Raw genomic sequence first — 14,736 nt, 5'->3', positions numbered from 1 at the left:
AGGAAAGGCAGAGAAGGCACAGAGGACAGAAAAGAAGCCGGGAAACGTTAAAGATTATGCACATAGAAAAAAGCCACATAAGCATGGGAACCTCATATTTGCCAATGACATCAGTGTAATCACGGAATGCACTATTAAAATTAGAAAGAAAATTAATTGGTTCTTTTGTTCCTTTTAGTTGGCTAGAGCTCTACATTAATTTATACCAGTTTAAAACAAAAATTAATAGGACTTGCAGAACTCTAAAATAAAAACGAACATTCAGAGTTCCACATGCAATTTTATAAAGTATTTTGTTTATTTAGCCCTGTGTCATGTGATATATCATATTGCTTCTGTACCTGGTTCATTTACTTTGAGTTACTTTAGTAGCACATTAATTTGGCATGTGTGTGATTATACCTTCTGGCATGTATGCTGCACTATGTGAGCAGACTTTAAGTTGTGCCTCCCACACCCAACTCCCACCCCCCACCCCCAAACCCTACCTCCATTCCCCACCTCCCACCCCATCCCCCACCTCCCACCTCCATCCCCCACCCCCACCCCTCACCCCCACCTCCCACCCCATCCCCCACCTCCCACCCCCCACCCCATGCCTACAAAGCAATGTTCAACTCTTAACTTCCAGGCCTGGTGAAGAATGGAACTTAGAAGTGGTGTCTGTGCCGATCGATCATCAAGTTAAGAATAATGGACACGGGAAGTCCCGTTTCCCATAGGAAGGGGGGAATATGGACAAAGAGACAGATTTAAGAGAAAAGTGACAGCAGAATGTAGAGAACAGAGAAGGCACCTGCCAGCCAAAGACTGTCTCTGACAACAAGAAGGCAAGAGAGAGGTGTGGGAGAGAGCATCCCTTAACACCCTCCGAGGAAGCCAGCCAGCCAACACATGGATCTTACTGTTACAATACTCTTCATCAGATTATTCCAACAAGTTTCAGAAGACAGAGGGAGTTCCCTCCACAGATATGTGGTAGAGCAAGTATTAATGTTAAAGCTTTCCTGGGAAATGATAAAATATTCATAAGAACTTTAACTTGAGGCAACGGTGGCACTTTTAAAGGCAGTGCCTCCTCTTGTGACTCCAAGGAAAAGGCAGGAGAGTCACACGGGCTGTGTGGGCTCAGCCGCTCAGGGATCCATGTAAAAGAGAGTAAGGCAGAGGAAACGGGAAAAGAAACACACAGACACACACACACACACACACACACAGAGAGAGAGAGAGAGAGAGAGAGAGAGAGAGAGAAACTCACAACTGAAAGAAGAAATGGCAACAGGTTGAAAGAAGGAAGATAATTTAATTCACCATGATGAATCAATGGAACTCCAGGGAGAAAAGACATAAATTGTGGAATGTCTAAGGAAGTACTAGAGAAAGGCCTTCGCTCAGCCAAAATGGAGAGGACTGAAGGTCGGTGAAGGACTTTAGGGGGAAGGATAAGAGTCATCCCTGGCAGGTGGACCTTTGCTTCACACTGCTCTGGAGCCCGGTGTGGTGGGAGGAGGGGCTTTCTCACAGAGGCTCTAACAACACCAGGTAAGAGGCAGATCTGTGTGAGACCAGGGCTGACACAGCTCGGGACTGAAGAAAGATGGCTCAGTGCTGGTTACGAGATGACTGACTTTTAACACCCCTCTTGTTCTCCTCTCATGTCACTGGATACCCTGGACACTTGCTGGCGGAGAAACTTGTGACCTGGGCTGCTTTGAGATGTGCGCATGGCTAGTTCACCCAGTGCCCTGAGGCCTTTGCTCAAATTTTCCTGATTTAATGACTCAAGAGGATCCATCCTCTCTCTCTGTGTATTATTTTTATCATTTATTACTGCCCAAAATTATACTTTCATACCCATCTGCCAGTCCTCTTAATATTCAAGCCCATGAGTTCTTGAACGAAGTTTATTTACAGATTAGCAGCAGAGAAATCTACAGAGAAACTCACCAAGTGTTGGCTGCCTAGATAAGACAGAGTCTCATCCCCACGTTCAGCTAATGCCAGCCCAAGGCTTGCTACCCTCACTTCCTGTCTTACAGTACTTGTCACAGGTAATTCTCTCTTCTTTCTGTTTCCCTTCTATTTATTTGATGTGTATGGTGTTTTGCCTGTATGTATCTGTGTATCACATGTTGAAAGTGCCCATTGAGGCCAGGAGCGGCGGATCTTCTGGATTTGGAATTACAAACAGTGCAGCTCCACCACGTGGGTGCTGGTGGTGGAGCCTAGGACTTATGGCAGAGCAGCCAGTGCTCCTCCCACTGAGCCATCGCTCCAGCCCCTCCCAGGTGCACATCATCTCCTCTACCTGTATGCGCTTGGCAGGTACCCAGCTTCTCCCAGGAACACCCAGCTTCTTTCCAGTGTATCCCTCTCACAAATCTTCTCCACCACAACTCATACCAAGTCCCCAGCTGCTCCTTAAACATCCCCCACTGTTGTCAGGACCAAAACTGAAATTTTAGCACAAAAGGAACTTGCTGTATGAACTGAACCAGGAGTCCAGACACATCCAGCCCCGCAGCTGACGGTTATCCTCCATGCCTTCACTTTACCTTCTCTAGGAGGTCTCAACAGATCACCCTTCTCCACCTTCTTCCCTCTCTGTCCCCAACTCCCCCACCCAGTCTCTAGGGAGTGCTCAGCATTCCTTCTTCAGACTCCTGCCCAGAACCCCACTGTGCTCTTCAGACCCATCACCTACTTATGAATAAAACTATTTGCAATTTTTAAAGATTCTCCTAATGTGCATATGGCAAACATGGTTGTCCTTTTCCGTAACTCTTTACTCCATGGTAACGTAGTTCTGGTTTTTCCATTTCTCGTATCTCTAAGTCAAAAATACTGTGAGGAGCTGGAAATAGAAGTTGTGGCTGAGCATTTGCTTAGCATGAGCAAGGTCCTGGATGTTCTCCTTAGCACTGACCATATAAGCAGGGGGGAAAAAAGTCAGAGGGAGGGAGGGAGGAAGGGAGTGTCTCACATATGGCTAAGACCTAATAAGTAGTTTCCAAATAAATGGAAGATAATTTATTAGAAATCAAAGAGCTAGAAGTTAATGTCTGACATATCAGTATCAAAACATTTTACAAATACTGAAGACGAAGGCAAATCTATCAGTAGAAAATGATCACCTGATAGGGAGTTGCTATTAAAACAGCAGCAGAGAGGGACAGTCCAAACTCTGCAACAGCTCTCCTGAGACTTCAAAACAATGGGACCAAGAGAATCTGCCTCATTAAGGAACTAGGCAAGGACCAGCTCAAACACTTTTTCTGCAACCATATAGTTCTCCATTGGGCAGAGACAGTAACTAGGTGAAAGGTTACATTTACATATTCTATTAGTAGCTCCTGACTCATCCTCATTCTGTCCTGGAAACATTCACCTTTGCAAAACCATCCCAACTTCCTCCTTCACAGTTTCCACCCTTTTTGTAGGTTTCATTTTATCATTTTTTATTGGATATTCTCTGTATTTACATTCAAATGTTATCCCCTTCCTCCCTCTACCATCCCTCCTTCCCCCTCCTCTTGCTTCTATAAAAATGCTCCCAGTCCCAATCCCCCTCTCCCACCTCTTCACCTTGGCATTCCCCTACACTGAGAAAACTGGCCTTCACTGGACCAAAGGCCTCTCCTCCCATTGATGCCAGACACTGCCACCCTCTACTACATATACAACTGGAGCCATGGGTGTTGGTGTTTTAGTTCCCCGGGAGCTCTGGGGGATGGGTGGGTTGGTTGATACTGTTGTTCTTCGAATGAGGTTGCAAACCCCTTCAGCTCCTTCAGTCCTTTCTCTAGCTCCTCCATTGGGGTCCCCATATTCAGTCCAATGGTTAGCTGCAAGCATCCTCCTCTGTATCAGTATGACTCTGGCAGAGCCTCTGAGGAGACATCCATACCAGGCTCCTGCCAGCAAGCATTGATTGGCATCAGTAATAGTGACTCAGTTTGGTGGCTGCATATTGGATGGATCTCCAGGTGAGGCAGTCTTTGAATGACCTTTTCTTCGGTCTATGTTCCACTATTTATTCCTGTGTTCCTCCCATGAGTATTTTGTTCTCCCTTCTAATAAGGACTAAAGCATCCACATTTTAGTCTTCCTTCATTTTGAGCTTCATGAGTTCTGTGAATTGTTTCTTGGGTATTCCAAGATTTTGGACTAGTGTCTGCTTACCAGAGAGTGTATACAATCTGTGATAGGTCACCTCACTCAGGATGATATTTTCTAGTTCCATTTGCCTCAAAATTTCATGAAGTCATTGTTTTTAAGAGGTGAATAGCACTCCATTGTGTAAATGTGCTACAATTTCTGTCTGCGTTCTTCTGCTGAAGAACATCTGGGTTTTTTCCAGCTTCTGGCTATTATGAATAAGGCTGCTATAAAAATAGTGGAGCATGTGTCCTTGTTATAAGTTGGAGCATCTTTTGGGTAAATGCCTAGGAGTGCTATAGCTGGGTTCTCAGATAGTACTATGTCCAATATTCTGAGAAACCGCCAAGACTGTTTTCCAGTGTTTGTACTGACTTGCCATCTCACCAACAATGGAGGAGTGTTCCTCTTTCTCCACATCCTCACCAGCTTCTGCAGTCACCTGATATATGATCTTAGCCACTCTGAATGGTGTGAGGTGGAATCAGGGTTGTTTTGATTTGCATTTCCCTGATGACTAGGGATGTTGAGCATTTCTTTAAGTTCTTCCCAGCCATTCTGTATTCCTCAGTTGAGAATTCTTAGCTCTGTACCCCATTTTTAATAGGATTATTTGATTCTTTGGAGTCTACCTTCTTGAGTTTTTTTGTATATATTGGATACCAGCCCTCTCTCAGATGTAGGATTGGTAAAGGTCTTTTGCCAATCTGTCAGTTGCTGTTTTGTCCTTTGCCTTACAGAAGCTTTGCAATATTATGAGGTCCCATTCTTGATCTTAGATCACAAGCCATTGGTTTTCTGTTCAGGAAATTTTCCCCTGTGCCTATGTGTCTAAGCTCTTCCCCACTTTCTCTTTTAATAGTTTCAGTGTACCTGGTTTTATGTGGATGTCTTTGATCCAATTTGACTTAGGTTTTGTACAAAGACATAAGAAAGGATCAATTTGCATTCTTCTGCATGCTGACTGCCAGTTGAACCAGAACCATTTGTTGAAGAGGCAGTTCTTTTTCCACTGAATGTTTTTAGCTTCTTTGTCAAAGATCAAGTGACCATAGATGTGTGGGTTCATTTCTGGGTCTTCAGTTCTATTCCATTGATCTACCTGCCTGTCTCTGTACCAATATCATGCAGTTTTTAACACGATTGATCTGTAATACAGCTTGAGGTCAGGAATGGTGATTCCCCCAGAAGATTTTTATTGTCCAGGACAGTTTTCACTATCCTGGTTTTTTTGTTATTCCAAATGAATTTGCCACTCTTAAAAAATAAAATTCTCCAAAAAAGTCCTTGGGTCCCTAGAAAATGTTTGAAGCCATTTTCCTCTGGTCAGTTAGGCATACAGTGATGCCGACTGAGACCAGGGCCATGGAGAAAATGGCATGTAACACAAAGAGCCCACATTGCTCCAGATTCAAGTCACTCATGTGCAACTAGAGAAGTAAACAAACTCAAACTTCTGAGTACTACAGGGTACCCCAGGTTAAAGGACAGGGTCTGTTTCTATGACACCTGGTTGTCAGTGCTTTATGTCTACAACATTGCAATCGGTATAATTATAAATTCTTGGGGTGGGGGAGCAGAAAGGACTTATTAGTTTGCTGTCATTTTCTTATTATGGGATGCCTTACTGGACAATGGCAGACTGATAAACATGAAAACCAGTCTGGCACCCTTGCCTTCCACGGTACCTACTCATGTAACAGCAGTAAGGCCCTGGTTTTATTCCCGAGGGACAGACACAGCCACAAGGTCAACAGTGTCCTCCAGTTTCATTCCAACCCATCTTCTGAAGGTGCCTGCAGACGCCTGCCTAATAAAGGAATCAAGAAGCTGGTGCAGACTGTGATCTCACAAAGTTAAAATACAAATGATGGTTTCCAGTGCCTGGTAATTCACGGGGAGAGAAGGGGGGGCAAAGAGAGGTCGCAGCACTGGCGAGAACCGTGGCAAATGGAAATCAAAGCCCTCGTAACAACCAACAACTGCCACCAGCGACTTAGACAGGCAGTGGGCAGGGGTTGCGGGAGGGACTGGAGCCTTTAGCCAAACCTGCACCAGTAAGGTCTTAGAACTTACAGTTACAGAAAGACAGTTAACAAAGCAGCACTTACAAACCAACTACAGTAAATGCCATCAAAAATAAACATCTGCTTTCTACAAGGCACTCCACATTAGTCCAAGGCTTAAGAGCCAGGTCTCCTGTCTTTCCCCAACCTTGAGGCTGATCTACAACAGTAAGAACTTTGGGCAAAGCTAGTAATACAAAGAAGAAATACCTGTATAACCAACAAAAAATGTTTTCTTTAGACATGACGATTATTGTGGCCATTCAGTATTGTATCTCTTTTAAGTGAAGCATCTCTTTTAAAAGTTTACATTGTAAACGGCTGCAGTTTTATTAAAAGCTGGGCTGCGCATATAAGTACTTTAAAAAAATCAATTTTTAAATATTCTAAAAGTCAAGAAATTTGGAACTCTAAGTTTTTATGGAAGTGAAACATCACTGTTGTACAGAGACTTTTGAGGTACTTTTCTTATGTTTAACCCCGTGGATTCGTGCGTGGATGCGCAGATGTGTGCAGGTGCCAGTGCCAGCAGAGGCCTTGGACGCCCCAGGGGCAGGGGTGGCGGGCAGAAGTGAGCTGTCCGACAGGATTCTAGGGACCAAACACAGGCAGCATGTGCTCCTCGTCCCTGAGCCAGCTCTCCAGCGCTTACAAATACTCTGCCTGAGACATCGTCTGGCAATTGTCATGGGTCTTGTCATATCTTGCATTCATAGTCAGATGACTCCAGCTATTGAAATGTCAGGCAGTATTCTTAAAAGGGCTTTGGCCTTCCCCGCTCTTGCTAGAGCTGTCCTCCGGGTTGTCTACGACAAGCAAGCGAGAACGTGCTCAACGTCATGGAGAAAAACCACTTATCTCGGTGGCATCTTCTGTCTGCTGGGCCTGGCATTCTCTGTGCGTTTAATTCTAACTCCCTGTGGTCCACAGAGCTCATAATGAGTTTCTCCTCACTCAGAAGGGACAGAGACACAGTTCTGCTGGTCACTCAAAGTTGCACTTCAGAGAACTGCATCTTTATTATTCCTGTTCAGTTCCTGTCTCTTTCTTGATTCTGTTCCCTCACGTTCTCTAGACAAGGGTTCCTGTGTCCTCTTCTGTGTCATGTTAGACTAGCAAGGGTGTCAGCAGCAGGCTCTGTTCGGTGACCGCTGTAGCAGCTTTCTCTAGATACATACTGCTAAATTATAGCTCCTGGCCTTACACGTAAAGAAGAAACTCAAGATAATTTCTACAAGTTCAAACTCCTGGGCACATATCTGAGCCACACAGGTAGATACGGTTTGGAGGAATACCACAGGTATGCAAAATTTCTGGTGACACATGACTTCAAGGCAACAGTGTAAATAATTTTGTATTTTTCCTTCCTGGCTTAGTATATCTACTTTGAACTGAAATATTCTATCTATAAAAATTATGCAAATCTAACACATAAAAAAAAAAAAACAACCATCGCATTTATGTCGTCAAAATCAACAACTTCTACTCACCTGTGAACACAGAAGCAATGGCCAGTGTTAGACTAGTAATTCCCTCTCCAACTCTGTGCAGTGAGATGGTTTTTACATCACTGCTGTCTAATGGGTAGCGACTGGCCACCGTTTGACTACCAAGCACCTAAAACACGGGCAATTCAGCAAGAGGAGCCGCCATTTTAAACTTCATTCCTTTATAATTCATTTAAACAGTGTGGGGTGTGGCTCCCAAGAACAATAGTTAGCATCTCATGCACATCCGAGATGTAAAACAAACAAACCTTGGGTCAAAGACGAAAGATGGCATTCACAGGAAGAGTAGCAGGCAATGTTCCCTGAAGCCCAACCCCCACAGTATGACATGGCAGACAGGTGAGACCTACACACTCGTTGACTCATATTGGAGGGGGGGGAACCCTGAACTATAAAACAGGAATCCTGTTTCTCTTTCCTCCGACAGAAAAACACTATCTCTATTTGTGAAGGTTATCCGTGATATAAACTGAGATGAGAATCTCCAACAAAACCAATGTGTTCCTTTTTTATAGATATGCAGAAATCTGGGAGAGGGATGGATCATTTCAGCATCACTGCCCTCAGCGAGTTGCACTGTGCTGGGTACTGTTACTCTGTGTCTGTGGGCCCAACCCTGACTCCCCTACAATATATTTGTTAAGCCCCACAAAATTTCTTTCACTTCTATAATGATGAGGAAGCTAACAGGAAGGCCTCGGGTTGAATTACGTTTACTGATTTGGCTTGGTCCATGTAATAGTATTTAAAAGACAGAAACATTTGGGCAGTTCAAACTTTGAGATGTTTCATAAATGTCGTTTTTAGTCCCTTCCTACAAATCTCAGCATCTGGCCAATGTTGGATTCATCCCAACCTGAGCACAATGGCTGGTTCTCCAAGTAGCCTCAGCTATCCTTCCTGCCCATATTTATTTACTCTTTCGGACTGTTCTACTTGACTTTCGTTCTCAAGTTCCCTGGATCTGGAATGTCTTCTAACTCTCCAACTTCTCAGGCAGCTGCTATTCAGGCTTCAAGCCTTAGTGGACTCACTCGGACTCAACGAGACATCACCACCACATCCTGTGATCTTTTATACTTCTCCCATGGTGAGACAAGGAACATCGCTGTATGTCAGAGTCTGTAAAATTTGACCATGTGGTAGGATCTTGATAAGCAGGTGTTGAATAAAGGTTTGGCGCCTGTTAGAAGAGGAATAACTACTTCAAAATATTTGGGTTAAGGAGTTATATTTATATTATGCATTACTTTAAATTTGGGACCTCTGAATTGCCATTCCCTCTCCTACCCTACATTTAATAGCAAAGGATACTCTAAGCACTCTCTTGGCTGGGGCATCTAATCTTTACAAGAATCTGAAAGGGAAGGTATCACCTCAGGACCACTGAAACCAAGTTCTCAGACCAAGTTCTCAGCACAAAGGAGATTGATTTGCCCCAGGGGGACAGAAGACAGGGATGAGGGACACAGCCAGGAGATAGGGGAAGTGGGAGAGGAGGAAGGAAACAAAGGAGAAGGGAGAGAAGGGGCAAAGGAGATATTTGTTCCAGAGTGGGATAGAGGACTATCTCTGAATAGAAAGTAGACAGATGTGGCACATAGTAAAATAGAGGTTTATGGTCCCAACCCCCACACATGTGTGGCAAATGTGACTCTTGCCCCAAAACTGGGGCGGGCTGTAGCTGAGTCTGTTGCCTACATATGAATCCAGCTCCCCTAAGAGGGCCACCTTGCCTTGTCTGGCCTCAGTGGGAGAGCATATGCTTAGTCCAGCAGTGCCTTGATGTGCAGGGGGTAATACTGAGGGGGCTCCCCATTCTCACAGGAGAAGGGGCGGGGATAATTGGGGAAGCATTTGTATTAGGGGGTACTCAAAGGAGGGAGGCTGGTATTGGGGTGTACAGAAAATAAATAAATACATTTGAAAAAAAGAAAGAAAAAGCAAAGAGGTGGTTTATAAATGTAAAATGGGAAACCCTGAGTTAGGATGAGGTGTTTAATTTTGATCGGGCACGTTAATTAGGTGAGCCAAAGGAGGTTTTGATTGCTGGACTTCAGAAAGCTGGACCTTGGTGGTCAGCCTCAGGAGGAGAAACTGGCCCGATGAGAGGGCTAGACCTTGAGGGCTAGCTTTAGGAATGTAATCTCAGTTTTTAGCAGAGAGAACCGGGGAGAAGGGCAAGCCTGCCGGAGCCACGCTCCCCAAGCTGAGTAGGCCAGAGTCCTCGCACAGAAGTGTTTCCTTTATTCCCATTTTAGAGATGATAAAACTGGGGGGTCTGAGAAGGTAAATGATTTTCCAAGGTTAAAGGACAGGCAAACAAATACCTGGGGAGCAACCCAAGCCCACCAGAAGCCAAAGCCCAAAATTCTAGACATAATTTTTTTCCAAGTTATTTACAAAGAGGGATATACACTGTGCTTTGGATGAAGCAAGACCCCTCAGGGGTTAGGAATAAACCACAGAACTATCCATCTGTCGCCTGGAATTATTACTCTATTCCTGTCATCAACTATCTGTTTAACCTTGCATCAGACGTGCAGATCTTCCCCTAGGCATTATGGGAAATAATAGGAGATGCTAAGGATGCTAACAGGTATTCAGTAGGCTGAGACAGGAGGATTATGGGTTCAAAGTTAGCCTGATCTGTATACTAAATGCCAGCGTAGCCTGGACTAAATTGGTGACTCCATCTTAAAACAAAACAAACCAACCAAACAGAAACAACAAAAGACCTAATAAAGAGATAAGAGGCACCTACAGTTTCCCCAGGTAGACGGACTTGATTGCACTGAACAGCAAGAACACTTTATTCATGGCCTATCTGTTTGAGCTATTTTTATGCAGTTTTAACAATTAGCTCTTGCAGCCTGAAGGAGTCAAAGTGAAGAGTCAGGAGTCTGATATTCATGGCCGTCTCATCAAACCACGCAGTTTCCAAGGCAATGATAAAAATCTTTAATCTCACATTATAAATGAGATAACCAGCAGCAGACTGAGCTATAAGTGAAGCTGTAAAGTTACCAGCACACCCCCCGGGCTGCCCCTCAGCCCGCCATGCCTCATTGTGTGAGTTTAATCAATTCTCACAAGTCCCACATGCATGCATGTAGCTTAAGAAACTCCACCCAGCCAGCAGGGAGATTAATTCTTCTTTGAACTAGAGAAAGAATTGGTGTCATCACATTTTAGAAAATGCAACTCACTTGGAAGGGAAGAGCCGACTCAATTCTTTACCTATTTAAAATTCGATTTATTGTTGTTATTATCATTATTACTATTTTATTAATGTTGTTGTAGTCGTTCTTGCTAACAAATATATGAACACCTTTCAGTTAGCTTAAGTCAAATTTGCAGAGCCAGGCCATGCTCCTAAGACATTTGCATCTGTGGTGCTCTGGAAAACAAACGTCTCATGGATTCAGTATCAAACACTGGGCCCCTGCTGGGTGCTGTTGTCTAGGAAAATTACAAAACATTCAGGTTAAGGGACTCCGTCTTCTATAAATCACGTTTGATGCTGGTGTTTTAGCACAGCATCAGACAAGTGTCTCATACAGTAGTGAAAACTGTGGAAAACTGGAAGATGGCTCAGTGGGTGAAGGTGCTTGTCACCATGCGTGAAACCTGAGTTTGCGGCCTTAAACTGACAAGGTAGAATTAGAGAACTAGCTACTGCAACATGTCCTCTGATTTCCAGTCTGTGCCTGTGCCTCCCCTTATTAATAAATTAATATAAGATTGTTTTAAGTTACATTCATAGAAACAAAAGTTTCCACTCTCTAGTTATTTTTCTAGGCATTAAAATTTTCTTCTCACGAGGAGGAGAAAAACATCAACGTGGCTACCCAGTTCATTGAAGTTTGGGTTGAAATGGTGGTAGCTTTTCAGTATCTGATTACTACATAGTACAGTTTATAACCCATGGTTCTCAACCTGTGGGTCGGGACTCCTTAAGTCCATCAGAAAACACTAATGTTTGCATTACAATTCATAACAGTAGCAAAGTTACAGTTATGAAGTGGCAACAAAAATGATTTTACGGTTAGGGGTCATCCCAATGTGAGAAACTGTGTTAAAGGGTCCCAGCACTACGAAGATTTGCGAACCACTGTCTTATAGGGTGCTTTTGTTCTAAAATCGTCATTTCCAAATGGACCTCTCTTTAATGAAATCGGAGCATTTGAGACATTATTTTTCAAAGTACATTCTTACTCAGCCTGGTATTGACTCCAATCTGTAAAACAGCTTCACCAAATTATGACCTACGAGGGCCTTAGATACGGCGCTCTTGACAGCTGCAAGCCACGTACAGGCATTAGAATATGTTTGATGTCCATATAAAGATATGGGTGTCACTAAATTAGTTCAGAAAGCCCTTAAGGGCAAGAAGTATATCCCATGTCTTGCTCTTTAAAGCACCCAGCAGACTTGCATTGCATAATACAGGGACTCGTGAAAATGTCTATTAAATTTAGGCTACAAGAATGACAGGACTTAGCCACTTAATACAGAGTGTAAATCTGATTTTCTTGACACTTTTCCTTATATAAGGTAGGTAGAAGACATTAAACGATGTCTTGGTGTCTGTGATTATCAACTAAGTTTCTAAACTCACCTTACAAGGATTATTTCACTTTCCCCCAAATTATTAAATTTACTTAATTGTAGGATAGAAACAAGCCTATAGAGAAAACAAAACATCTGAAGCAAAAAGTTCTTATTTTTGGGACTAGTGCCAGTATGATCTTCTTGGTTGTCTAATTTCTAAAACCATGGGAATAGAGATCCACAGGGTTTGCTGAGTCTAGAGCAGTTCCAGCTCTGAATTCTGTTAACCAGTTCCAGAAAATGCAGTGCTGTGCTTCTGAGCCTTAACGAGCTCCAGGCCAAATTCATCTTTAAATCACCAAATCTCAGCTTTAGGACCAAACTCAGGTCAGGGACTCACTAGCACAGAGCTTCAGCAGACCTTGGCTCTAAACCGCCACATAGCCCTTCTAAACCATCCCAACAAGCTCAAAGCAGCCAACAGAACAACACACATCTTGTCCAGGGCAACAGAGACCCTGACGGCAGAGGTCACCGAGGCCACACAGATGAGGTGACCCAACCGATTTAAAGAGTATGGGAAGTGGTGGATACTGTCCATCCTGCAAGCACCCTACCCTGGAGTGTCACACACAAGAAGGCTGGCAAAACCGCCAAGGAGACAGCAGAGCTGGCCCGGCGATGAGCACGGGGAATTTCCAGGCTTCCAGGTACTTGCCAGCACTTCAAGCACCCCAGTCGCTATTCCACGCCCATCGCTCTCAATCTGCGCGGCAGCCCCTATTACCCCTCAAACTAGCCCTAAGGATCCACTCGCGGTCCCGCGGGGCTTCTCCCATCGTCACTTAGAGTTGTTCAAAAGGGGGACAAACAAACAAACAAAAAAAAAAAAAAAAAAAAAAACCCAAAGGCGAATGAACAAACGCGTCCTCTAAGGCGAGGGCTCAGGTAAAGTGCCACAGTGGGGACAGCTCGGGTGGAGAACGCAGTGGCGCTGACAACCCCGGGACTAGGGAATGCTAGGAATGTTCGGGGCGCCGGGTGCCGTGACCCCGGCGGTGCGGGAGGAAACCCACCAGGTCCCCGCGCCTGGAAGGGAAGGGACCAGCAGCCCGCTCCCCGCCCCGCCTCTGCCCAACTTCCGCGCCCCGCCCCGCGCCCGACCCTCTGCCCGCCGCGCCCCGCGCCGGCCACACCAACCTGCACGGCCGTAGGCTCTCCCGGGACGGAAGCGGGAGCCCGCGGGCGGCGGGCGGAGTTAGTTGGAGGCTCCGGGTCCCTGGGCCGGGATAGGCTGAGCACGCGGCCGTGGCGGTTGCCGGCCTCCTTCCTCCTCCCGGCCGCGCTAGGCTCCGGGACCGCCCGCTCCCTCCCCAGGGGCGGCTCCCAGCTGCGCCCCGGCCTCGGCTCCGCCTCCAGCCGGCGGAGCCCCGCGCTTGCTGCCTCGCTCCCGGGAGGCGAGCGGCGGGAGCTTGGAGTCGGGGACCGAGGGTAGCAACTGTCCGGAGGTCACCGGAAAGCGTGGAGACGATCCCGGGCACGAAAGTCTCTGGGACCCGGCGGAGTCCCGGGTCCTTTCAGGCCAGCCCCGCGTGGTGGCCGTGCCAGCCGCGTTGAGAGAGGCGGGGGACGAGGTCGGAGTCGGATCGGGGGCTACTTCCCGAGGGGGCGAGGGGACCTTCTCCCTCCCCAGTGCCCTTTGGGCTGGGGCTCTGCCGGGTCGTGCGCACCCAGAGGACGCTGATTTCGAACCTTTAACAGGAGTGTAATATCATTCGAAGTCAGCGCAGTCTGGTCCCTGAATTCGAGCCACACACCTAGGTTGCATAACCCCAAGACCAGAGGTTTGCCTTTCCTTGCTTCCTTTCCTCTCCTGAGGCCCATTCAGCTTTGACTCACAGGACAACCAGTCCAGCCCCTTCTGGGCATTACCCCAAAGCACAAGAAACAGGATGGATGAGTAAAAGCCAGGAATGTCCTGTAGTAGAGGTTTGGTTACTTGTGTTACTAGCTGTACCCACACACACAATTAAAGGGCTTTTGATAGAGGTATCCAAATCTCCCCTTGCTCGGTGACTATTGGGGTGTTCATGGCGCCCATTCCGTGCTTCTTCAGAGTTCCACCTTTCATTTAATATTCTCATTCCAGCCACATCCTTTGGCTACTCGGGATCCGCAGCCAAGCATTGGTCTTTTCAAGGAGCTCCACTCAGCCTAGTTCTGTGTAGTGCTGTTTGGCAGGATTGGGGGATGTTGGGAGGAAGGTCACTGAAGATGTGGAATAAGTCCCTGGGATGAGACAAGAAAGTGCAGTGGAAAAGAAGAGCTAGGATAAAGCGGGCTGTGCTCTCGAGCCACAGAGGGATTCACAGAAAGAAAATCTATTTCTCCATAGGAAAACTACTACATCAGTGGACTGTCACGGCAGTGGTGAGCCAGAGATAAATCAG

General features: G+C 45.7%; 1 protein-coding gene across 12 annotated transcripts in view; it reads right to left on the bottom strand.

Moving 5' to 3' along the window:
- PAM (peptidylglycine alpha-amidating monooxygenase) overlaps positions 1-13,623 on the bottom strand; it is a 270,816-nt gene extending 257,193 nt beyond the window's left edge. For all 12 annotated transcript variants that reach the window (XM_080932647.1, XM_080932652.1, XM_080932651.1 and 9 more), the window contains exon 1: positions 13,487-13,623. The gene's annotated coding sequence lies outside the window, so the exon portion shown is untranslated. The remainder of the gene's footprint in view (positions 1-13,486) is intronic.
- Positions 13,624-14,736: the final 1,113 nt, after the last annotated feature.

Source organism: Micromys minutus, assembly GCF_963924665.1.
Source record: "Micromys minutus genome assembly, chromosome: 19".
Lineage (NCBI taxonomy): Eukaryota > Metazoa > Chordata > Mammalia > Rodentia > Muridae > Micromys > Micromys minutus.
The sequence above is the reverse complement of the archived record's forward strand: the minus strand, read 5'-3'. Positions and strand labels throughout refer to the sequence as shown.